Here is a 25,411-nt window from a genome sequence, read left to right as displayed (position 1 = left end):
TTCAATAGAGAAGGGCCGAAGTGGGTGGCATGATGGAGGTGATAGAACTGTGAGCGAGTCTTTGGAGGAGAGAAGTGGACAGGAGAGGGATAGTGAATGGGGGCACAGAACTAAGAAATGGCTTCCTTGTCTTCTCTTCCTCTCCTCCCCCCCCCCTTTCTCTTCCTCCTCTCCCCCTCCCTGGCTCCTCCTCCCTCCCCCTTTCTTGCTCTTTCTTTTCTCTCCTACCCCTCATTCCTTCTTCCCCTTCCCCATACCTCTCCAGAAGGGAATTGTAACAGTGTATCTTCCTCATGTCAGACCAGATCCTGTGCAGGGGGGTGGGGTGGGGTGGGGGAGTGAGGACTCAGGACAGCGGCAGCCTTGAAGGAGAAGGGACTCTGAGTAGGCAGGGAAGGATGGCAGGAAGTGGCCTGTGGAGAGCTGGGTGGGCGGAGCCTGCAGGTGCTTCTCCTGCAGTAACATGGCAACAGATGGAAGGAGGTGATATGGGCTGCATGCAGGCGTGCAGGTAGATGTGGTGGTGGGAGTCCACCCAGTGGCTTCAACTCTGACTTTCCCTTTTACTCAATTATTTAGGAAGCAAGGTCATCCACAGCGGTTGATGGTAGAGAGATGAAAGGATGGTAGGAAATGAAAGAACACGGGGTGGGAGTTTGCAGCAGTTAAGTTCCTGTTTGGGATGCCACATCCCACATCAGGGTGCATGATTCAAGTCCTGGTTTCACTTCTGATCCAGGTTCCTGCTAACGCACATCCTGGGAGGCCACAGATGATAACATCAGTACTTGGGTCTCTGCCTCCTATGTAGTAGTTGTAGATACAGCTCTGGGTTCCTGCCTTTGGCCTGGGCCAGATCTGGCTGTTGGCTGTTGCAGACAATTGGGAAGTGAACAAGTAGATGGAGGCACTCTCTCTCTCTCAAATAAAATGAAAAATAAATTTATAAAATTAGAAAAAGAAGACCATGAAACTGACAGATGGGAGAGGTGGGGAAAATATGACTCCCAGGTAGCAGGAAGGGCTCACTATGGTGCCCAGTTTTGTTTTTTAAAGATGTATTTATTTGAAAATCAGAGTTACACATGGAGAGAAGGAGAGGCAGAGAGATAGGGAGGTCTTCCATCCACTGATTCACTCCCCAGTTAGCCACAATGACCAAAGCTGCACCGATCTGAAGCCAGGAACCAGGAGCTTCCTCTGGTTCTCCCATGTGGGTGGAGGGGCCCAAGAACCTGGGCCATCTTCTACTTCTTTCCCAGGCCATAGCAGAGAGCTGGGTTGGAAGTGGAGCAGCCAGGACAAGAACCGGTGCACATATGAGACTCTGGCACTGCAGGCGGCAGCTTTACCTGCTATGCCGTAGTGCCAGCCCCAGGTACCCAGTTTCGATAGATTTAGCAAAAATCAAAGTGTTTTTTTTTTTTTTTTTGAAAGTTCTTTCTGAAAAAATTTGAATCTGGTTCACTCCACACACACACACACATATACACAATCACACAAAGAAGTGAAAAGTAACATTAGAAGGGAACAATTTTGGCCATCAGAATTGCCATAGCATGGGAATAGAGTAGGCCTGTTGGCTCACAAAGTGATCTGCAAACTTAACACGCTCCCCAAATAGACGTGAAGGAGGCAGGCAAATGCTTCGTCCCTGTCAGCCACACCCTCTAAGGGGAGGATGCAACAACTTAGACAGAGGGCAGATTTAAGTGCGTGTGCATTGGGACATAGCACAGTATGAAGAAGGAGGGAGAGGTATAGGCAGGGGTAACTCAGGGCCAGAGGCCAGAAAGCTGGGGCAAGACTGGAGGAGAGGTAGAGTGGGGGCCTAGGGCTTGGAGTAGCTCTTTCCCTCCCAACCCCAGTTCTCCAGGTCCCAGCTGTGTGACTCAGACAAATTACCTAATCCCCCAGTCCCATCTCCCCCTGTAACATACAGCACCATGACACACCTCAAACACCTCTCAGCACAGAATATACTAGGTACCCAATACATGCTAACTACTGTCTTAAAGCAGGAAGATCAAGATGGGGTAAAAATGGAATTAGGAAGAAAGTAAGACATGGAGAGAAGGTGAGGAAAGGAAAAGAAGAAAGACTGGGGTGAGTATGAAAAGTAAAATAGAAGACAGAGCAAAAAAGAAGAAATAAAGGTCAGAAGTAAATAAAAGACAGAGGACAAAAAAAAGCGAATGGTGCAGATGGTGGGACTGAGGAGCACATAAATCAGGAAACGCAGACAGGAGAAGGAAAATGTGACTCTAATACACGATTTCAGAACCATCACAAAATGTAAAGCCAACCATGTTTTTGATAAACACATGATGGTTCTTAGAGCACTGTATCTGGCTGGAATGTGTTTTGGCAATGTGTGTATTTAGGTCTTAGACTCACTGTAAACGCCATGATCCAAACAACGGATTTCAACAGGAGATTCTGGCTCGGATTGGTGAGCATCTCTGGAATCCTGAGATTAGCACAGTCAGTGCTGAGTGAGCCACTGGCCAGCGTAGCTCTCGTGGCCACTTTTTTCGGGCAGTGATTGAAACACCTGTGTGTAGGATGAGGCCATTCACGTCAGCAAGGCTCTGTTAGTCCCTGAAGCTGGAGAACATCCAACTCTCCTGAACTCCTGCAAACCAGCCATGACACGAGAGGAAGAAACTGAGGGAGAATGTTCTGGCTTTTTCCTGGGGCTCCACTCAGGACCAAACAGGGAGCTTGGAGCTCTGAACTAATAGGACCACAAGGACCTAGGACATAAGGGTTTCAAACCTCAGCACTGTGTTCCATGCACTATTTAGCATGATCCCTGTGCCACTGAGAGACTTTCTAATGCCAGTAATAAATATGTCAGAAATGTAGACACAGAAAACTGAATGTTTGCAACCTTTCTGAGCCAGTCTGAACTTCATTTCCGTTTTCAGCCCCTCAACAATTCAAGTCCCCGCACTGGTCTTCCCAGGACTGTGGCTAAGTCCCAGGAGATCACAGAGTTCCTAGGTGTTGGGGGAGGGGGAGACCTAAGCTTGAGACTCGCTTGCCCGTCACCTTTGCAGCCTGATTTTCTCTGAGATGTGTGTTGTCCTGTCCAATCCCCAGAGATCCACCCAAACAATTCATTCTCAAGTCTTGGGAATGTCTGTTGTTCTCCCCCAGTGTCGGGGATCTAAGGAGACAGCAGAGGGAGCTGGCCAGGCCTTTCCTTGCTTCTCTCTAGGCTTTCCCTGGCACAAGGACACACGTGGGTGCTCTGCTGAGTCTCGAGTCCCTGTGGAGTTAACCAGTGGCGAGGAAGAGCACCAGCAGCTGCTGGACTCACATCTTCCTTCCCTCTGACTAGGGGTTCCCTCCTCCAGGCAGCTTGCTCTGCTCGGGAGGAAAGGGGGGGTGCTGGAGGCGTGGAGAGCAGCCCTAACCAAGTTATGCGAATCCTTCATTCATGTCCTGGTCTGGGTTGTGCTGAAAGGGAGATGCAAAGGGCTTAATCCCCTTGTCACCCATGCTTGGGTGGCAGCATCCCTTCCCTGAGGCCATCAAAGACAAAACACTTAGGTGCTCAATGCGTGAAGAGGGTGGGTGAAGGTGGGGGGCAAGGGGCAACCGTTATGACCTCAAAATTACTCCGCTACATGGGTGTACATTCTAAAAATTACTTCTGGCCGGCAACGTGGCTCACTAGGCTAATCCTCCTCCTGTGGCGCCGGCACACCGGGTTCTAGTCCTGGTTGGGGCGCCAGGTACTAGTCCCAGTTGCTCCTCTTCCAGTCCAGCTCTCTGCTGTGGCCCAGGAGTGCAGTGGAGGATGGCCCAAGTATTTGGGTCCCTGCACCCACATGGGAGACTGGGAGGAAGCACCCGGCTCCTGGCTTCGGATTGGCGCAGCACCAGCAGTGGCAGCCATTAGGGGAGTGAACCAACGGAAGGAAGACCTTTCTCTCTGTCTCTCTCTCTCACTGTCTAACTCTACCTGTAAAAAAAAAAATAAAAATTACTTCTTTTTTTTTTTTAACAGATAGAGTTATAGACAGTGAGAGAGAGAGAGAGGGAAAGGTCTTCCTTCCATTGGCTCACTTCCCAAATGGTCGCCATGGCTGGCGCTGCACCTATCCGAAGCCAGGAGCCAGGTCCTTCTTCCTGGTCTCCCATGCGGGTGCAGGGACCCAAGTACTTGGGCCATCCTCCACTGCCTTCCCAGGCCACAGCAGAGAACTGGACTGGAAGAGGAGCAACTGGAACCAGAACCCGGTGCCCATATGCGATGCCGGCACCGCAGGTGGAGGACCAACCAAGCGAGCCACGGTGCCGGCCCCCTAAAAATTACTTCTAAAATTATTTCACCCTGGTGATAAGACCAGCTCAGGGCCCCGTGTGCCGTGGTGCCTGCCTGTGTACAGATGGCTGAGGGCCGATGTCCTGTAGGGCTGATGGGGCAGACAAGAGGGTGGGCAAGAGCCCCAGGCAGCAAAGGGAGCACACTCTCCTTTGAGTCCTGGGCTGTGGCTCAGAGCAGATTTTCCAGCCTCGGGAAATTCGCTGTAAGTTTCCATGTGATGGCGTCTACCTGGGAGGCCCTATCCTACTTGGCACCATCCCACTCCAAAGAGGCCCAGCTTGAAAATCTCATTTTTCTTACAACAGATGCTGGGTTTCAGTCCAGATGCTTCAAACACGTTTTTCAGTGTGTGTGTTGGGAGGAGGGATGGGGGTGCCGGGCTGGGATGGAAATAGAGCCAAAAAGTGGTAGAAGAGAGTGTAAAGTACCTCCCTCCTCGCCCCCTGTCTCCCTCTGCCTGGCCCTTTGAACTGTTTTCTCCTAGAAACTTAGCTGGCCGTTGCAAGGGGCACAAATGTGGAGCAGGTAAGGGGTGAAGGTTAGCCATCTGGGGCCACAGCCGCTTTCCAGGCGAAAGCACTCCTGGGATCTTAAAGGGTCCTTCATCTCTGGGACTGATTTATTGCTGTTTGCAAACTTTAATCAGCAAAAGAATCAGCAAGGAACTTATCAATAATGCAAATGTCTGAGACATACCCCAAAGGATTACTGGTTTCTCACATCTGGGGTAGGACCCAAGAACCTCCCCATGCTAATTAGCGCCCCCATGCGATTCTGCCACAAATGTTCCCAGACCACACTTTGGGAAACAATGGCGATGCCTCTTTGGTGGCTTTTCCTGATGCCTGGGTCTCTTTGCAGCCACCTGGCTGTTCTCCTACAGTTAATCCCTAAACCCAAAACTCACCTGTTCCCTGTGCCAGGTGAACACAGATGGCTCATATACCTGCTCACTCATGTCGCATTAACAGTGAGCCAGCACTTGGGTACCTGGGAACAGCACTGTGCCCATGGGACATCTCAAAACAGGTGTCCAGGAGCCAAGGCAAATAAACACCACAAAAGACAACTTCTGGCCTTGGTTTTGCAGCTCTGAAGCGCTCACTTGTCAGACCTCCATAATTTAAGACTGGCTTGTTCACTGCCTTGCCTGTTTGTGATTTCCTGTATGTTTTTCTCTCTCAGATGCACAGATGTGACTTCTTGGGAAGAGGCCTCAAACTCATTTTTTTCTCCCATTTACTCCACAGTATCTATTGTATAACTGGTGTTCAATATAGGATGAATTTCTAACTTCTAATCCAGTCACTTCCAAAAGTTTGCTCTTCAGTCTGTTATTTGGAGCTTGTTTTTCATGAGAACAATGTTATAAAAGGTAGTTATGTTCCTGGACCAGTCCCCAAATGCCTATTGCACTAGTGATACAACTTAACTATAGTTCCAATGGTACTGCAGAACCTAAAATCACCTATAATATATTGCTTTTATGGGGAAACGTATTCCAGATTCCAACTGAAGATGCCAAGAGCCCATTTTTTCTGGCCAGGGTTCCAGAACAGGACTCGATCCACGTGCAGTTTTAACTCTCTTCACCCATCCACGTGCATATCCACACGTTGATCTGCACACATGTGGACAGGTGCACGTTACCATGCAGTCCTGTGGAGGGAACTGCAAAGGTGAGGGAGGGATGGCACAAGTCACTGTTGGGGAGCTGGCTGAGGAGACAGGGAAAGTTGTGCTCATGTTGGAAATGCTTCCATTGGCCTCGCAGTTAAGATGCTCACAATTGCATATTAGAGTGTCTAGGCTTGAGTGCTGGCTCTGCTTCTGATTCCATCTTCCTACTATGGCACACCCCCAGAGGCAACAGTGATGGATCAAGTATTTGGGTCCCTGCCACCAATGTGGGAGAGCTGGATTGAGTTTCTGGCTTTGGCTTGGCCCAGTATCAGTTGTTGTGGGCATCTGGGGAATGAACCAATAAGATGGAGCTCTCCCTCTCCCTCTCTCTCTCTCTTGCTCTTGCTTTTGCTCTCTCTCTCTCTCTCTCTCAGAGACAAAAAGAAATGCTTCGGCCGGCGCCGCGGCTCAATAGGCTAAACCTCCACCTGCGGCGCTGGCACACCGGGTTCCAGACCCGGTCAGGGCGCCAGATTCTGTCCCGGTTGCTCCTCTTCCAGGCCAGCTCTCTGCTGTGGCCTTGGGATAGCAGTGGAAGATGGCCCAAGTGCTTGGGCCCTGCACCTGCAAGGGAGACCAGGAGAAGCACCTGGCTCCTGGCTTTGGATCGGCACAGCACACCGGCCACAGCGGCCATTGTGGGGTGAACCAACGGAAAAAGGAAGACTTTCTCTCTGTCTCTCTCTCTCACTGTCCACTCTGTTTGTCAAAAAATTTTAAAAAAGGAATGTTTGTAGTAAGCCTGACAGAGTGAGGATGAGGGCTGTGGGGAAAGGTGTATTTCAGGGATAAGGGGTCAGCAGTGTTCTGGAGAGGGGGCGTATGGAGGAGTCCCAAAGACACTGACTGTTGTTTGCAGTTCTCAAGAAAGTAGCAGCACATACTGCAATGGCCACATTGGCTGGGGTCCCATCCCAAGTCTGTAGGAACTTGTGAGGTTGGTGGTGCTTTATATGGTTATTTATGGGTAACTAGCCACTCTAAGATATTACTGGATTAAAGACACAACCATTTTGTTTGCTCAGAGCAGTTGGCGATGAGGTTGGGATCTGGACTTTGCCAGACACTTGAGACTACTGGGTTCTGCCAGTCTCTCCATGTGGGCTTAGGACTTCTGTCCATGGGCTCTCTACTGACTATCTCCACATGATCCCTCCAGTGGGGAAGCCAGGCTTCTTATATGGAAGCTCGGTCTAATCAGGGAACAAAAATAGAAGCTCCTAGAACTTAAAGCTAGGCTGACCATTGGTGCATGTTCTCTTCTGGTTAAAGTGGTCCCAGGACAGCCCAGACTCAAGGGAAGGAACAACACAAAGGCATGAATTTCTGGAGGCCTGGACCATTAGGGCAATGGACTGTCATGGCTGAAGCCCCTCCTATATGCAAAAGGCTTTGGAGCCAAGACTAATTACGGGTTCTCCATTGCAGCCACCATAGCTGTATTGCCAACATTCTAGAAGGCACCTCTGAATGGCGTTTTACTTATCGTTTCTTTTGATGACTAAAATGCAGTAATCATCTGGCTGTAAAATCCATCCTGTTGTCTTTCTCAGTTCCTCAGCATGTTGTTAATTCTCATCCACACAGTTATCTACAGTATACACATTATAATTTACCTTGATAAATTAGAGTGGATTTTGAGGTGCATCCAGATAATAGTACATAAACCCCCAAGTTTACAATGATTTATTGTTTGTAAAAGCCAGCTAATGCAGATTCGGGGCTGAGCCTTCCGATTCATGCACTTCCCTGAGGCAGACAGAGGGCGGAGGTGATCGTGCTTCGGGAATTCTGCAGAACCCTGGTATGGCAGAGACAGATCTGCTACTTCCCACCCATCTCCTCTCCCCTTCTAACAGTACTTCCACTTTATTTGTGGTGGCAGTGTGCCCAGCCTCTCTTCCATCTAAGTGTGGCCATATGACTCAGTCCTGGCTAATGAAATGGAAGGGGATACTGTGCCTGGGACTTCCAGAAAGGTTGCTTGAAGGGAGCTGACTTCATTGTGAAGGGATGCTGGGAACTTCGGCTTTCTTCTTCCCAGTGCGCTGTGGGTGCAGTGCAGCCATTTGGGAGTACAAGTTAACAAGAAGCCACACTCCAGGATGATAGTGTGCAAACACAGATGGAGCTGGGTCCATGAAGGCCATGGGCTTTGTCCAACCCTGGAAATAGAGATCAAGATCAGGATCAAGTTGGAGATAGAGGCTTCTCTGCTATAACTGACCCTGGTCATTCCCACGAGGATATAAAGCCCATCATGAGTGCCATTGTTATAAATACTGCAGCAGAAAAGTGTTTAGGAACCAGGGGTCAAGACCACAGGGAACTGCCTCCTGGGGCTACCTCCCAGCTCCTCTCACAGCCCTCACGTCTAAGCAGTCTTTAATGGGTTGAAGAAGGCAGCTCTGGGCTATAATTATACAATTCTGCCTCTCAAGGGCTCCCCATCCTTTCCTAAAGGTCATCCCATCTGTGCTATTTTGTATCTGGGTTATTTTTTTTTTTTTGCCCCCTAGTATATCCCCACTAACACAGTACCTGAACCAGAGTATACATTCAATATGCATTTGTCAAATGAATGAACAAATTTCATACCTTCCCTGCATCTGGCTGCACAGTCTGGGTATCTTTTTCCTTTCCTATTCACTGCCATATTTTCCTCTTTTCTTTCCAGCTCTTGTTCACCAATTCCAGAGCTGACCTAGCTAAGCTTGCTGACCACATCCCTGTTAGTACATGGGAGCAATACTTGCTGAGTAGATAGCATGTTTGGTCATGTTTCAGATGTTGTTTTACTGGGGTGCTTTAAGAGGAAGGGGCAGAGTCTCACCAGAAGGGGAGGAGTCATTCCTTAGTGTCTTCCTGAGAGGCAGAGATGGGCAATGTGATTTGAGTCCAAATGGGGCAGGCAAGGGAGGGATGGAGGTAGCTGGAACAGGTGGCTACTCAAGTGATGGGGAGAGAGGGTTCTTTCAGCCTTGTTTTTGAGGAGACAAGAGTGTGGGGAGGTAGTCCCACGAATCAGGAAGTCAATGGTAGTCTTTCTGTGACATCGAGGCTGACAAGCCGGAAATGAGTGATTACCCTGGAATCTAGGGGCCACCAGGTGGACATCTGTAATGGGGTCATTCCCCTGCTTTTCTTCATTCTCCAGACACACCCTGATGTAGCAGTGCAGTGGTCCTCAGCCTTGGCATCTCTTGATTCATGTAGGATTCCCCTCTTTTTGTCTTGTTTGTGATTAGGAGTTTTTATTTCTTACATGAATTATGGAGGTGCATACTCAACAATTCAAACACTAAAGCTGACAGTCCCTGGGGCTGGTGCTGTGGTGAAATGGGTTATACTCCCCGTGATGTCACATCTCACAAGGGCACCAGTGTGAAACCCGACTGCTCCACTTCTGATCCTGCTCCCTGCTAATGCATCTGGGAAAGCAGCAGCGGATGGCACAGGTACTTGGGCGCCTGCACTCATGTGGGAGACCCTGAAGAAGCTCCTGGCTCCTAGCTCCTGGCCTTGACCTGGCCCTGCCAGGCCATTTGGGGAGTAATCCAGCAGAGTGAAGATCTCTCTCTCTCTCTCTCTCTCTCTATATATATATATATATAAAGTGTATATGTGTGTGTGTATATATATATATATATCTGCTTTTTTTTTTTGACAGGCAGAGCAGACAGTGAGAGAGAGAGAGATACAGAGAGAAAGGTCTTCCTTTTTCCATTGGTTCACCCCCACAATGGCCGCTGCAGCCGGCACGCTGCACTGATCCGAAGCCAGGAGCCAGGTGCTTCTCCTGCTCTCCCATGCAGGTGCAGGGCCCAAGCACTTGGGCCATCCTCCACTGCACTCCCAGGCCACAGCAGAGAGCTGGACTGGAAGAGGAGCAACCGGGACAGAATCTGGTGCCCCGACCAGGACTAGAACCCAGTGTGCCAGTGCCACAGGTGGAGGATTAGCTTATTGAGCCGTGGTGCCGGCTAAAACGCTGCTTTTCAAAAAATCTTTTAAAAAAAGGCTGACAGTCTTTCACCCGCGTTCCATTTTTTAACTTAAGATTCTATGAGGATGAAAAAGGACTTGATGAGAGTGATTAGGCCAGTATTCTGATGGAAGAACAACACAATCAACATTTTTTAAATGTGTGCAGTCAGTGAAAGGTACACACTTATGTTCATGTCGCTCCCGAATTGCTCCTCACTGAGCCCAGAGACAGCCTCCAATGCGTGACAATAAGGGGCCATGTCACCCACGCTCAGATGTCTGCTTCCAACTTCAGTGTCCTCGTTATAAAATTTACTTCTGGCTCATAATTTGTCCAGCTGCTTTCTGAAAACCATGCCTTTATGAGTTAAATTCTATGGAAGACTCTGCTTCCCCCTGATATGTTCTCAAAATATTGGCTGTCACTCTGGAACACAGCGGCCCTCTGCTGCTCTAACTTGAGGGCTCATGGTTGTCTTTGTAAAATTCAGCATCCTCTATCCTGATCCTGCTTCAAGCTCAATCCATAAAAGGAGCCCTTTAAATACCCATTTGTTCGAAAAGGGCCTTTCTGATTGAAGTTTGAAGCAAAAAGAAAACAGTGCATCCCTGAGCCAACCCAGTCAGGGAAGAATACTGGACAGTTTTCCCAACTGCCCAAAAGGAGAATCTCCATGCAGTACTACATGCCCATGCAGTGCTACAACCAGGAGGGTACATAAGCTTTATGTGTTTGTGTGTGGTGGGGGGTGGATGGAGAGAGAGAGATTGTCCCTTTCTTTCCCTTTTAGCTTAAAACCATAGGAATTCATCTCTCACAGTCCTGAAGACCAGAATCAAAATGTTAGCAGGGCCATTTTCTGTGTCCTAACTTCTGGGGGTTGTCCACAGTCCTTGGCTTACAACCCCTAAACTCCAGTGTCTGCCTCCTTTGTCCTGTGGCTGTCTTCCTTCTGTTGTGTGTATCTTTGCTTGATGCTGTCTTCTCTCTGTGTGTATCGCAGTTTGTTCTTTTTAAGTGTGTGATACCCACCACTGCTTCCTGTATTGCATCCATTACAACTTTATTGCTTGTCCATCGCATTTTCCATAGAAGCTCGCTTTGTTTCCACATATATGCAGACATGGTTTGATTGGCAGTCCCTGTGTCTTACATGTCATCGTTGTGGTGAGTGCATCTCAAGTTTTTAATCTTTACAGTTAAAATTCTGCTAATTTGGTTGTCTATTGTGTAGCACAGAGTTCTTCGTAAACGGTGTGCTCAAAAATGAATTTTCAGGATGATGCTTCCTTCTCAGAGACGCATCCTGAGGTAGATTTCAAAGGAGGTAGACGTTGTGCTGTGGCTTCACTTTGGAGTTCGTCCTTCCAAAGATGTGGGCATTCTGGAAACAGATGGAAGCACAGTGTAGCAACACATTTGGTCACACTTTCCAGGGGATTAACTGAACTAGAGAAGAGCATAAACATCTCTCACAGATTGGCAATGCTGCTGCTGCTGACAACAATCTCAACTTTTTACTTTGAGGCATCTGAAAATTACTTCAAAATAAGCACATCTGGACTGGAAGCCAACATGTAAGTAAGAACCGGCCTCTGGCTCCCGCCTCTGAAGAGGTTAGCTGTGATTCGCCAAGCTGGTCCCTGTAAGTTGACTATCACCAACTTTCCCTTCTCTTACCTTTATTGTTTATTTGATTTCTCGTCACAGGGATCTATACCATCAGCCCAACGTGTGCATAAAAATAACCCTCAGGTCGAAACACATTCACTTCTCAGCTCGTGCCAGACAGTTGGAGCTGGAAAGTGAATACCAAAGATAATTTCCCATGTGCTAAATGCTTCTCCATCAACAAGGCACAGCAGCGATCAAGTCTGGAACTCAGAATGGTGGGGGCCTGCTTGGGATTGTAACCTCCATGAGGTGGCACTGGCTATACTTTGAGCCCTAGCTGTAACCCGCCAAGTGATACCAAAATATTTGCTTTATGCCTTGATGAATTTTAGAAATATTTAGAAATTGCAATCAAACATTTAAATACAAACCAAAAGCTTTCAACTATTGCCACATGTCATTAACATGACAGTACAGAATAATTCCATGTTGATGCTGTCAATTTTTTCATGTATTTAAAAAATATGTTTGCTTTTAGTGTCTTTTCCATCTCCTTTCCAAACACTATCTGGCTCTCAGCTATCATGCTCTCCAGAGGGCCTCCGATTTTGCAAACATGAACAAACATTCTGTAGCAATTAAGGCTGTGTGAGGAGAAAGACAACATTTGTAATGTCTCATCTCCACCAAGTTGTCACTTTGCGAAGTGAATAAAGCGGTCTCAGAGTGCCCCACTTCATACTTTGCTGTTGACTGTTTGAAGGGACTAAGCTATTCCTCACTGCTGGATGAAACGTCGTGTAAAGGAAGCTTTGTGTTTTCAGGGTCACTTCTGCAACCTGCAATACCATTGTTCAGTCAACATGGAATCCCCTTTGGAGACAAAAAGTGACTTCATCAGCAACACAAGGGGTTGAAGCTCAACTGATTCTTCCAGAAAATATAGATCTTGCTCTCAGCTTTTCTGCAGTGATGTAATTTTTCATGGCTCTGTTTAAAAAATACACATAACAAGAGGATTTGGAGAGCTTGCTTGTTTCATGTGGGGCAAGTCCTTCAATTTATGGTCATGGACTTAAGCGAAATGCTCTATCTTGGTGTAAGGGACTCTTAAGTTTCACTTCAAAGAGTTGTCTGAAAATCTCCACCAAAGGGAAAAGCCAGGATTACCTGGGCAAATTCCAGACAGGTTCTCCTGCTGGAAGCAAGGATAGAACATCTGCTTTATCATGCCAGTCTCCATGTTCAGGACTGGGGGTCGCGTTCTGTAGCGTTAGATGCCGGAGCAGTGGTTCTCAAAGCTGAGTGTGCATGAGCGTGCATGAGCAGCCCCGACGGCCTGTTGGAGCACATGGCTGAGCCCACCCTGTTGTTTCTGACTCGGGTCTGGAATTGGATCTGAGAACGCACATGTCTACAGCTAATGCTGTAGGCCCAGGGACCAGACCTCACTTTGAGAACCGCTGGCCTAGTGTTTGGGCAGGAGATACCCATCAGAGGTCAAATAAAGCAGACTGTGAGGTGTCAGGGCCTGGAATTAAATGTGCCAAAGGAGTGGAGCCAGAAATCGAGGCAGAAGACCAGGAGTATAGGCAGTGACACTGAATAGAGATTCGAAAAAGAAGGCAGACCATTGGCTGTGGGCCATCATGTGTGCCAGGCGTCTCTGTCCAGAGAAGAGGGAATACCCAGGGGCCAGCCATGGATCGCCAGTTTCTCCGGCATGTGCTTGAGGGAAGTCATGCCTTTTTCCTGGATAACAGCCTCTCTCATCAGAAAATATCGCCCCCTGCAGCTGCAAAAGGAGACGCAAGTTTTCCCTGGCTTATGCCTTCTAAGTGAGCCCATCCGAGATAACGTGGATGGACGAGTTTCTGTCTCTCACGTGGGTGTGCGCTCTTTCCTTGACTATGTTGTAGAATCCGGTCATATTGTTTGGAAAGGTCAATTGAGAAACCTCCCCCCCCGCCCCCTTGCAATGACCTCCTCCTTTTAATACAGTTAGTGAAGATCTTCAAGGGTGCCCCAATTACACACGAGTGGTTTTCAATGCTCTAAAACACTGAGGACAGTTCGTGCAAAATGAAGACAGAGAGGGGATCTAATCCCCCACACACAAATCTGGAGATTTCTTACCCCTGCTCAGGAGAAAGCGCCTGCTCCTCACTTTAATTTGTTTTGAAAAACAATATAAGATCAGGGATTCTGATCCCAAACAGCATGCGAATCACAGAATGCTTTTGAAAAGTATTTTTTTTTTTGAAAGATCAGCGATTTAAAAATGAACCACAGGGCAGGCATTTAGTCGAGTGGTTACGATGCTGAGTAAGGTGTCCACACCCAGCATCAGGGTGCCCCGTTTTGATTCCTTGCTCTGCCTGCCGCCTGCTGCTTCCTGCTACTGTAGGGCCCGGGAGGCAGCGGATGTTGCCTCACACATAGCTGGGTCTCTGCCACCCACATGGCAGAGTTCCCGGACCCCAGGTTCAGCTCCAGCCTCAGCCCAGCCCTGGTTTTTGTGGGGTGAACCGCTTGGCTGGGAACTTTGCCTATCTGTCTCTCTGCCTCTCAAATATAAAACAAAATCATGCCATTGACGCCATGGCGGGCAAATTCAGTGCTGTGTGTAGTGTAGGGTGATGGCATTATCCCTGCGCTAGGTCAGTGGGCGGTGGCCTTGCGGCTGCATCTGTGGGGCTGACACTGCAAGCGTGCTTGCTCTTCATGGGCTTTCACTGCTTTTTCTCATCCAGTGCTTGGTTATTTATTATTTGCAACTGCTTAAGCTTGTGGGAGGAATAATAACTGGTTTAAAGTATTAATTTACAACTGTGTAGAAATATTGCATGGAGACACGTTTGTCAAATCAAAGGGTTCTTTTGAAGTTATGTTACCATAAACACTAGAAATAGTGTTAATAGCAATTAAGTCAGGCTCAGTCATTCCGGATAAGCAATCTTCTGCAATATTTGAAAGTTCATGGAGTAAGTGAGAAAATAACCCTGCGGATTTCTGCAAAGACAGAGAAGAGGAAGCGTGCATGTGCCCTAGCCATTTCTGTGCAGAAGAGAGTGCGTGCTGACGGAGGGTGAGGGTTAAAGTCTGACCATGATGGTGGCTGGCAACCTGACTGCATTTACAAATCACCTGGGAAAAAATATTAATGTCTGTGGTTTCCCCAAACCAATTCAGAGTTTCTAGGAAGCACTGTGGGCGTTCGTGTGCTCTCCATGCTCCGAGAACCACTGGCCAGGGAGATTCTCCCAATGGCCTCCCTCTTTCCACTTGATCTATGTGTGATGGTGGCAGGGGGGCCATGCTCAGAGGAGGACATGGAGAGCACTCTGGGGAAAGAGACGAGAAAGGGGAGAATGCCAGTGGCTGCCTCCAGCCCTGCTCATGGGAGGCCTTCGAGCTAACCGGATCCGTACACAATCCTACCAACTGGTTTGTCCCTGGCTTTTCTCTCTTTTTGTCATGAGGAACTGAAGGCTCTCAGATGCCGGAAATCTGGAGTCCACTCTGATTACGTGTTACCCAGCCTGCTGCAGGCCTGGGTCCTACCCTGCCTCCTCCTCGCGTGTTGATCAAGCCAGGGCAGTTGGCTCTAGCCCCAGAGTCGCTGCTGACCTCATATTCAGTGGCATTCAAACATTTGTTTATTCACACCACAGATAAACTCAGCCCCTGATGGTAGCACCTGGCCTGAGCTGGTAGCTGGAGCCCTGAGGTTTCAAGGTCACGCCCTCCCCTTGGTGCTGGGTCAGAGGCTGGCTTCCAGGTGCAACCTGTCGATGGGCTGTGACAGACTCACCCCACACACCCACTCTCAAGAAATGACCCACACCCTGTGTCAGGCCACTACCAACCAGTGCCACCCAGGAAGTAGTTCCAGTAGGAGTTGGAAGGCCCCCTCTTTGGTGCTAACTGCTTCTTCTGGATAGTGGTTTCAAAGGAGAGATGTGGCCTGGCACGTTGTCCCTGACTGTCTCCATTGGACCGCGCAGAACAGACATCTCCATGAAATGTTTTGTCATTCCAGTTGCTGGAGAGGTCACCATTGAAAGTCTACACCTTGTAGCCCGTTAGAGGAAGAACAATCCAAAGCATCAATTTTTTTAAGGTTTATTTATTCATTTGAAAGTCAAAGTTACATAGAGAGAGAGAGAGAGAGAGAGAGAAAGGTCTTCCCTCTGCTGGTTTACTCCCAAAATGGCCGCTACAGCCAGGGCTGGGCCAGGTCAACTTAAGGAACCAGGAGCTTCTTCAAGGTCTCCTGTGGATGGCAGTGTCCCAAGCACTTGGGCCATGTTCTATTATTTTGTTTTGCTTTTGGAGGGTTGACAGCTGCAATCAGAGCATTTGCCTCATTTTGCTTTTGAACACACGATCCAGTCTCCAGAAACTGAATGTTCCACAGTGAGCGTCTTGAGCCATGCTGATCACTCACTCCTCTAGGCCCTCGGAGCTCTGGCTATTTGTTAAGATAAATCACCAGGAAGTGATGGGTCTGGCCTGCATTAGCGAAACTCCCCAAAGAAATGCCCTCACTGAGTTATGACTTAATCAACAGCTTGCCCTCAAGGTTTATTGCAGGTCAGCATAAGACATGGCTATGAGAAAATCGCTTCTTCATCTTCAGTAAGCCACTGTATTGTCTGTATTGTCATTTATATAAATATAAATCCAACAAAAACCATGAAGAAATTATTGCCAGGAGAAAACAAGCCTCTGCCTAAGAACTTACCAACTCCTTTATCAGACCTGAAGACTATAATGCTCAACACTTTTGCCCTTTTCCTTTGACTGCAATGAGGCTTGGAGTTCAATGTGGTGTTCAGTTGTCACAGTCCTCTCTCATCTAGGCCTTTGCCTCAATTGTCTCCTTTCTCTTTTACTGTAATCTCCTTTGACTTACTTCTTAAACTGGAGAGCCAGTCTTCAACAAACTAATTAAAGTATTGGACATCTGCTATATGCATAGCTTCATTTTCCTATATTACAATTTGAAAACACTATCATCCTTTGATTTGTCATTGAGACAGGATATTTTCAAATTGCTTTGTGCTATTTTCCTTTTCACATCTATATATACACATACGTGGATGATGGTGTATATTTGAGCATAACCAATGTTTCTGAAATGAAAATGCCACTGTTTAGGCAATGATAAGCCAAAGGAATCCTCCATTAGGATTTTCCAACCAATGGAGATTATGAAAACAGGATGTATCTCCTCTGACTATGTTGATACTGACGTCATGGTTCTAATGCATACATCTGCTTTTGCAGAGTATTGAGGCATCCAAGACTCATTTTGCTTTTGAACACAGGATCCTGTTCCTTAACTTCTGGGCTCTGGCGGCTCTTGTCTTGCCAAAGGCAGAAAGCCTCTAGGAAACAAATGTAAATCTTTAAAAAAGATTTTATCTACTTCTTTTAGAGATAGTGTTACAGAAAGAGAGAAAGATCTTCTATCAGCTGATTTACTCCCTAAATGGCCACAAAGGCAGGAGCCAGGTGGATTCGAAGCCAGGAACCAGGAACTTCTTCAGGATCTCCCATGTGTGTTCAGGGGCCCAAGGACTTGGACCATCTTTTATTGCTTTCCCAAGCCATAAGCAGAGAGCTGGACTGGAAGAGGACAGCCAGGACATAAACCAGCATCCATATGGATGCCAGTGCTGCAGGCAGAAGCTTAGCCTACTCCACCACAGTACTGGTCCCAAATAGGGCTATTCTGATGGGACAAGATATGGGGCCCCTACAGGAGCCAGGAAGCTGGCTGAGGTGGGGAGTGCTTAGCATCTTGGGAAAAAAGGGACACTGATGAGATTGAATGGACTTATGTGACAAGATTGGAGAATCCCAGATGCTAAAAGCTTAACTGCTCTTTTGACCTGGGGGGTCGAGGGGATGGGTACCCATTGGACACATGTCTCAGCTCACCTCTGTTTGTAATAACACACAGCACTGTCTGCAGGGGTGTTGACTGCTACAGGCGTATAATGTCATATCTTTTCATAAGGAGGGAGCCTCTGTAGATTTGCCATACCTAAATTACTCATGGTAGAATGGAAGGGGAAAGAAGAAAGAACAACCTGAAAGACACTTGCAAAATGTGCAGCACAGCAAGGGAAAGTGTGTGCCCTGGACTAAAGGCCCAAGGTTACCAGAGAAGTCATTGGGAAAAGAATGTGATTCTGATTGCAGGTGTGTGTGTGTGTGTGTGTGTGTGTGTGACTGCAGAGAGCAGAAGGGTGACCAGAGCTTTGGGAACCAAAAGCAGAGGCTGGAACTTGGGGGCTTGGAGACAAAAGGGCCAATGCCAAAGGTGAGAACAATGCCAAATAATTTTAATTTTAAAACACCAACAGAGATCCATACACATGACCAAGGCAGATGAGATCAGGACAAGCATCCCCAAAGATTGGGCAGGTGGGTGTAGATTCTGAGTCGGCTCTTCAACACCGAATCAGCAAAGTTCACCTTGCCAAGTTGTGAACCTATGGGACCTTGGCAGCATCTGACTTCAGACCCAAATACAGGTTGAGGGAAAGCAGAATTCTAAATGGGGATCGGGAGTATTTTTGAACCTCAAATTGTTCTTACGAAATGGTATTTTAACAAGTTAAGTTTAAATGAGTCAGAAACATACAAACGAAACTTCTCTTGAGGCACACAGATATTTTTTTAAAGAACTAAAAAGCTTTTGCATAACCAATCAATACAATGAAAAAGCGACCTACAGATTAGAAGAAAACATTTACAGACCATGTATCTGATAAGGGTTAATATCCAAAAAAAAGTAACTTAATAGGAAAAAAATAAATAAGCCTATTTAAAAATGGACAAAGGGGCCAGAGCTGTGGTGAGTGAATTAAGCCTCAAGTTGGGGACACCTGTATCCCATATTGGAGTGCCTGTTTGGAGTCCTGGCATCTGATCCAGCATCTTGCTAATGTGCCTCAGAGGCAGCAGATTGTAACCCAAATGCTTAGGTTCCTGCCACCCACATGGGAGACCCAGAAGGAGTTTTAGGCTCCTGGCTTTGGCTTGGCCTGGCCTGATCCAAGCTTTTGTGGATATCTGGGGAGTGAACCAGTGGATGGGAAACCACTCTCTCTCTCTCAAATAAAGTAAATAAATCTTATAAGAAAATGGACAAATAACCTGAAGAGACATGGCTTCAAAGAAGACATAAAAATGGGCAACAGTTATCAGAAGAGGTACTCAATGTTCTATCCGTAAGGGAGACGCAAATCAAAATTGAGTTCTTGGCTCCTGGCTTTGGTCCCAGCCCAGTTCCCACTGTTATGCGCCTTTGGGGAGTGAACCATGGAGAGGGTAACACTCTCTATGCCTCCCTTTCAAATGAATAAAATAAGGAAGCAAATAAATAATTTTAAAAAAGAAGATTCTTCTATTTTGTCACCATTAATGAAGCTAGAGCACAATATACCAGACACAAAAACACTGCATGATCTCACTATCTGTGGAATCTGCCGGAGGAAGAGGAGGAGGAGGAGGAGGAGGGGGAGGAGGCACAGCAATAGTGGAACAGTGACCATCACAGGCTGAGGGAAATAGAAACCTGCTGATCAACGGATACAAAGTTGCAGTCATGAAGGGTGAATAAGTCTAAGGATTTAATGGAGCATATGAGGACTATAGTCAATAACATTTATTCTGGGAATTTTCCAAGTGAGTAGATTTGAAGCACACTAACACAGAGACACACAGTGGTAAGCAGACAAAACAGGAGCAACTTTTTATGAGATGATAGTGGTTGATGTATTTGATTGTAGTGATCACTGCACCATGCACATACTTGTATTTCAAAATAAACTTATTTTTAAATTCCATTTTTCATGAACCTATTGAAGTACCCTCATGTATCTATTAAACCCAGCATGATGCCATACACCCTAAATATGTACAATATAGATTTTCAAAGAAAAATAAGAAGAGGAAGTACTGACATAATACATCTGGAGAGCTGACGAATGAATGAGATGGAAAATAAAGTCTGAATGTTCTGCTCCACCCAGGCCACGTGTGAGGTCCCATAATCCTCCTGTGCCACTCTCACAGTAGCTCCATCCTGTCTTCCTGTCCATGTTTTGGTGTTCTTCATGGAACGATTCTAGTATCAACCTGAAACATTTCCAAACCCACTTCAACGTCAGGTGTCTCTGGGAAATGCTTTTTCTGAACCTGGGGCCAGACCAGCAGCATTGCCTTCCTCCATGCCCACCTGATACTGACTCAGAACATGTAGCTTTCCTTGCTGCTCTTGGAACGAGTACCTGTGATGACTGTGTTTGTCCTGTCCCTCTGTGCCATATGAATTGTGTGACTGTCTTTTAGTCATACCTCTGATAACAGACACAGCCAGGAAAAGGATGGCTCCAAATCTCAGCCCACTGCCGTCTCCCTGGAGGCACGAACAATGGTTTCCTGCAGCTCCATCACCCGATGCCCTGAGAAATCCCTAACCCTGGTGCCTTGGGCAGAACTACGGACTTAAACATGCTAACCATGCCTGTTTTGTTTTGTTTTGTTTTGTTTTGTTTTGTTTTTTTGACAGGCAGAGTGGACAGTGAGAGAAAGAGAGAGAAAGGTCTTCCTTTTCCGTTGGTTCACCCCGCAATGATTGCTGTGGCCGGCGCACCGTGCTGATCCAAAGCCAGGAGCCAGGTGCTTATCCTGGTCTCCCATGCGGGTACAGGGCCCAAGCACTTGGGCCATCCTCCACTGCCTTCTCGGGCCACAGCAGAGAGCTGGACAGGAAGAGGAGCAACCGGGACAGAATCCGGCGCCCCAACCGGGACTAGAACCCGATGTGCTGGCGAGGATTAGCCTATTGAGCCGCGGCACCAGCCACTAACCATGCCTTTCATCATTATATATTAGGGCCTGCAGGGGGAAAACAGCCCCTTTCACTGAAGGTTCTAAGACTAACACTATCCAATAGAAATATAATGAGAGTAGCAAATGTAAGCCACATATATAACTTTACATGTGCTACTATTAAATAAAATTGGTAAAATTAATTTTAAATATATATTTTTTAACACCATGTATCTAAAATAGTATCATTTTAATATTTAATCAATATTAAACATTTATTATAAGGTATTTTGCATTTTTTAAAGATTTATTTAATTGAAAGGCAGAGCTACAGAGAGAGAATGAGAGAGAGAGAGAGAGAGAGAGAGCTCTTCCATCTGCTGGTTCATTCTCCAAATGACCACAACAGCCAGAGAACCAGAAACTCCATCTAGGCCTCCCACGTAGGTGATGGAGGCCCAAGCACGGGCCATCCTGCATTGCTTTCCCAGGTGCATTATCAGGGAGCTGGATCAGAAGCAGAGAAGCCAGGACTGTGCTCCAACAAGGGATGCCAGCATTGTACACAGCCTTAATCTGATGTGCCACAAAACGCCAGCCCCAGTATTTTACAGCTTTAGACATGAATAAATCTTTGCAATCTGTCCGTATTTTACACCTAGAACCCCACATTTCAATTGCTCATTAGCTACATATCTGTGACTGATGTCTATTATTCTGACCAGCACAGTTCTGTAACTGCATTTTAACACTGACCTTGAAGCTGTGTCACTGATGATAAGAGAGAATGAGAAACTGAATTTAGGGAAAGGATGAAATGGAGGAAAAGAAATCTGTCTCCTTAACAGGGCATTTTTCAGAATAGAATCTAGGAACTCCTACTCCCACATTGCTGGGGAGGGTTATTAAAAATGCAGAATCTTAAGTTTGGCCCCAACTCTACCCAATTCTGATGTCTACGGTTGAGATCTAGGAGCCTGAATTTTTAAGGCTTCTAGAATAATTCTCCTGCACACTTCCTGTTCTGGTGTCCAGAAGAGAAATCGTTTCCATAGGCCACGTACTATTCATGAGGCAGCTGTATTTTCTGTTTCTAATGTGTTTTAAATGTCTTTGAGTCATGTCTTTAAAATTCAGATCACACATACACACTTCAGATACTCTTGGAAGAGTCAGAAACTCTGTCCCTCTTGAACCTGCATTTCCACATGAGAGCCATCAGCCAGAGGAAAACAGCTGAGCATCCTGGATGGGACAGGAGCTGACCAGTTGGTGAGTGGCCCAAGCTTGCCCATTTCATTCCTGTATATTTTGTGCCAATTGCCCCAGGCAGTTTTTAAATAAATTTTAAATTTTTGCTGTAACTTTCGATTTACAGAAAAACTACAAAGACAGAAAGTTCAGAACGTCCCCTAATGTTGGCTTCTCGCATAACCATGGGGGCTTTTATCAAACCTAAGCAATGAGCATTGGTGTAACACTATCAACAAAATCACAGAGTTTGTTCTGATTTCACACATGTTCCTTTTCTGTCCAAGGAGCCAGTTCAGGATGTCGTGTCACACTTGGTTCTGCAGCCGCCTTCCTTCTCCTCCTCCTCTTCTTCTTCTTCTTCTTCTTCTTCTTCTTCTTCTTCTTCTTTTTAACATTTTATTTATTTATTTGAGAGGTAGAGTTAAAGCCAGTGAGAGGGAGAGAAAGAAAGAAAGGTCTTCTGTCCGTTGGTTCACTCCCCAAATGGCCGCAATGGCTGGAGCTGCACGGATCTGAAGCCAGGAGCCAGGTGCTTCTTCCCAGTCTCTCATGTGGGTACAAGGGTCCAAGGACTTGGGCCATCTTCTACTGCTTTCGCAGGCCATAGCAGAGAGCTGGACTGGAAGAGGAGCAGCCGGGACTAGAACCGGTGCCCATATGGGATGCCAGCACCGCAGGCAGAGGATTAACCTAGTTCGCCATGGCGCCGACCCCTCTGTAGCCTTCTGAGTGTACAGCTGCTGGCCTTCAACAGCAGAGCCACGCTGGCTCCACTGCTGGTCTCCGTTCTTCACCCCGCCCCCCCCAAATCCCGGCAGGTCTGTCAGGGCAGGGGATTCTTCCCAAGTGGAGTGCAACCCCAGACAGGCTTGCATCCCACCACCAACTGCACTGGCTGCACGGTAACAGCTGCTGCTGCAAACTGAAGAGCAGTCTTCTCACAGCCAGTGTGGAAAGCACTCTTCCGTACGGGTCTTTCAGCACACCTGTGCTCACTAATGGCAACGCCGGTAGCACCACCGTCTTCTAACGAGGACAGCACTCTGATTTATCCATGATGTTATTGTGTGACCATAGCGTTCATATGGGTCAGAAACTGCTGGATTCGTGGCCCCATAACTTTGTATGCATGCACTGTCTCTGCAGGGCTCCCTAACCCAGAGCCTCTTTCGTATGTGGAAATGCTTAAATACATTGCCTCTACATCTCCCACCCTAGGCCGTGAAATTTAGACACATACAACTTCCACTTTCCTCTCTGGCTCTGCTTCCCATGTAAATTTTCTTTCAGTGCAGTAGGACTAACCCTCTTGAGAAAGTGTTTTTACTTCTTGGCCACCTTTCCTTAAGCAGAAGTCCAATTTTGCAGCGCCTGAAACCACTAACTAGAATATATGCTGATTTGCCTTAACTGCAAGAACAAATCCAATTAACAAATCCACAAGGAATAGGGCTGGACCGCAGCCATCCTTCCAGGTGGAAACATCTCTGTGTTAGCCACGCTTCGTGGGCTACTCACCTTCAGTCTTCTGATTGTCCAGATAACCCACGGCCTGACCGGTGGGATCAGGGTCTAATAAATCCCCCTTCATTAACTCCAGGGATCAGTGGCTAGAGACTTTTCAGTCTGATCTTTTTCATCTCCAGGGCTGTTTCTCTCTGACTCTGGTCCCTGAAATGAAACAATCAACAATTAACAACTGAAACTTTGTATACATAATATCCTTTGGAATGGCAACCAGCTAAGGATGGCATGAAAGCTGAGGTGGAAATGAACTAAAATAACTTGAGACTGTCCGTGGGTTGGGGTTGGCTACTGCAAATGTGCCACGAGCTTTCTTCCATCCTAAGCATCTGCTACCACCAACACACCGTCGCTCAGGTCCTTGGGTCCCCATCTGATGGTTTAATCACTCTGTTTTGTTGTATGTTGCAGCAGGTAAGACTTTCAAAGAATGCAAGCACTGTTTATAGACAACATTCTTTGGGTTGCCTTCCACTTCACTGGACGGTACCTGATCTTCCTCGAAAAGTCAGATCTACCTTGCACAAGGCAAGAAAAATTACCCTGGGAAACAACAGCTCGTATCTGCGGGACACTTCTAGCTTTTTATGATACTTTCAAACTATTGTTTCGTTCTCTTCTCTCAGCAGCCTTGCGAGGGGAGGAGAAGGTGTGGGGAAGTCTCCTTGGGCTCGGTCAGATGGAGAAACTCAGCTCTTCCGAGATGTCACCTTTCTTAAGATCAGGCATCTCCCAGCAATAGGTTGGAGATATTTAGAAGAGCTAGGTTTGTCTCAAGTCTTTCGCGCTCTCTTCTTGCTGCCCCGAGCGCCTCCTGAACCCTTGTGCTATCTTCTTCTCCCTGACAAAATGCTTTGCTTTTCAGGGGACATTTAAAGCAGTACCCATGCAAGGGAAATCTGTGCCTTCAAACTCAAGCTCAGGCAGTAGGATTTGTGAGCAGACAGGAAGTGAAAGGGGCGTAGGGCAGAGGCGAGGGACGACCCCCACCCCACCCCCACCCCAACTCTGCTGCAATCCCATTTCTGCAGACATTAACTTTCTTCCTTTTAGTTTTTGTTTGCTTGTGTCTGTGTTTTGAGTCTGGACACAGTGGAAAGGGCTCCTGCACAGTCCAAGGCATCAGGAGAGTGCTGGCCGGCACACACCTGTTGATGATGCTCCACGGTGCAGAACTGGACTCTGGCAGCTCAGTTTCCAAAGTCAGACTCAGCGGCACACGCTGATTAATGAGGTCCTTAGATTCGTGAGACCCACTTGATCAAAGCAAATCAATTATCTAAGGAATCTGTCAACTGCAAATTATTACTAGCTGGACAAAGTCATTACATATACCATTGGCAAAATAAATAATAATAAATCATTTTAAAAATCCTTTGAGAGAAAGAAAAGTTAATGGATCTATCCTGATTCTTAAAAGATGCTTCCTAAACCAAACACTTGAGTAGTGTTGACATGAAACGAGAAAGTGGGAGAAAGTGCCAGAACATGAATATATGTTGCTGTCTCATTAACTCATTGTTGGAGGGGTCTCCTCTTGTCTGCCTAGCTCCCTCTGCCAAAGGAAGGGATTACATGGCTCTTCAATTCCCCAAGACCTCCCAGCACCTGGGTCCCACTCTCTTCCCCCCAGCAACTTCATAAGGACCTGGGGTTGGAGGTAGTGCCATGCGTTAGTCTCCAGGAGCTCCCCACCCTCATGTGGTTCGCATGTGTTTGCAATGACATGCTCAGAGCGTGCTAGCCAGTACCATCTGGGGTGCCTGGAGCAGTGTCTGGAAGCTGGTGACAACTCAATCTCAGGCCAAGGGATGGGGAAACATATTGGATAATTGCGATTCCCTTTTAGGCAGAGAGACGCTCTGGCATTAGGGCGTCCACATCTGCTAAATCCATTACAAAATCTCTGCTCTTCATGAGTGTTACAATAAGAATAGCCATCAATCTGGCTAAAATCACTGCTGCTTTCTGGCCATTGTTTCCTTTCTGGCCTGGTTCAGACTGTGCTTAAGAACATGTTGGGATGTTTCAGTCTCTTGCTGGAGTTCCTGGCCTGCCTTCTACCTGCTGATGTTGGAAACATCAAGCCAAACCATTTGGCACCGAATTGACAGTCCTGATATCACCCTGGGGGCTAATTGCTGGGGAAAAGGACA

At 47.1% G+C, this 25,411-nt stretch overlaps 1 long non-coding RNA gene across 1 annotated transcript; it reads right to left on the bottom strand.

The window, feature by feature from the left end:
* Positions 1-10,315: 10,315 nt before the first annotated feature.
* LOC149122292 (uncharacterized) lies at positions 10,316-23,356 on the bottom strand. Its single transcript, XR_016220623.1, has 2 exons — positions 23,250-23,356; positions 10,316-11,394 (listed from the first exon to the last, which is right to left on the bottom strand). It is a non-coding gene; the product is annotated as an uncharacterized LOC149122292 (long non-coding RNA).
* Positions 23,357-25,411: the final 2,055 nt, after the last annotated feature.

Source organism: Oryctolagus cuniculus, chromosome 14, assembly GCF_051225735.1.
Source record: "Oryctolagus cuniculus isolate XC-2025 breed Fujian yellow rabbit chromosome 14, ASM5122573v1, whole genome shotgun sequence".
NCBI classification, from domain to species: domain Eukaryota; kingdom Metazoa; phylum Chordata; class Mammalia; order Lagomorpha; family Leporidae; genus Oryctolagus; species Oryctolagus cuniculus.
Note: the sequence above shows the minus strand (reverse complement) of the source record. Positions and strands in the feature narration are given on the sequence as shown.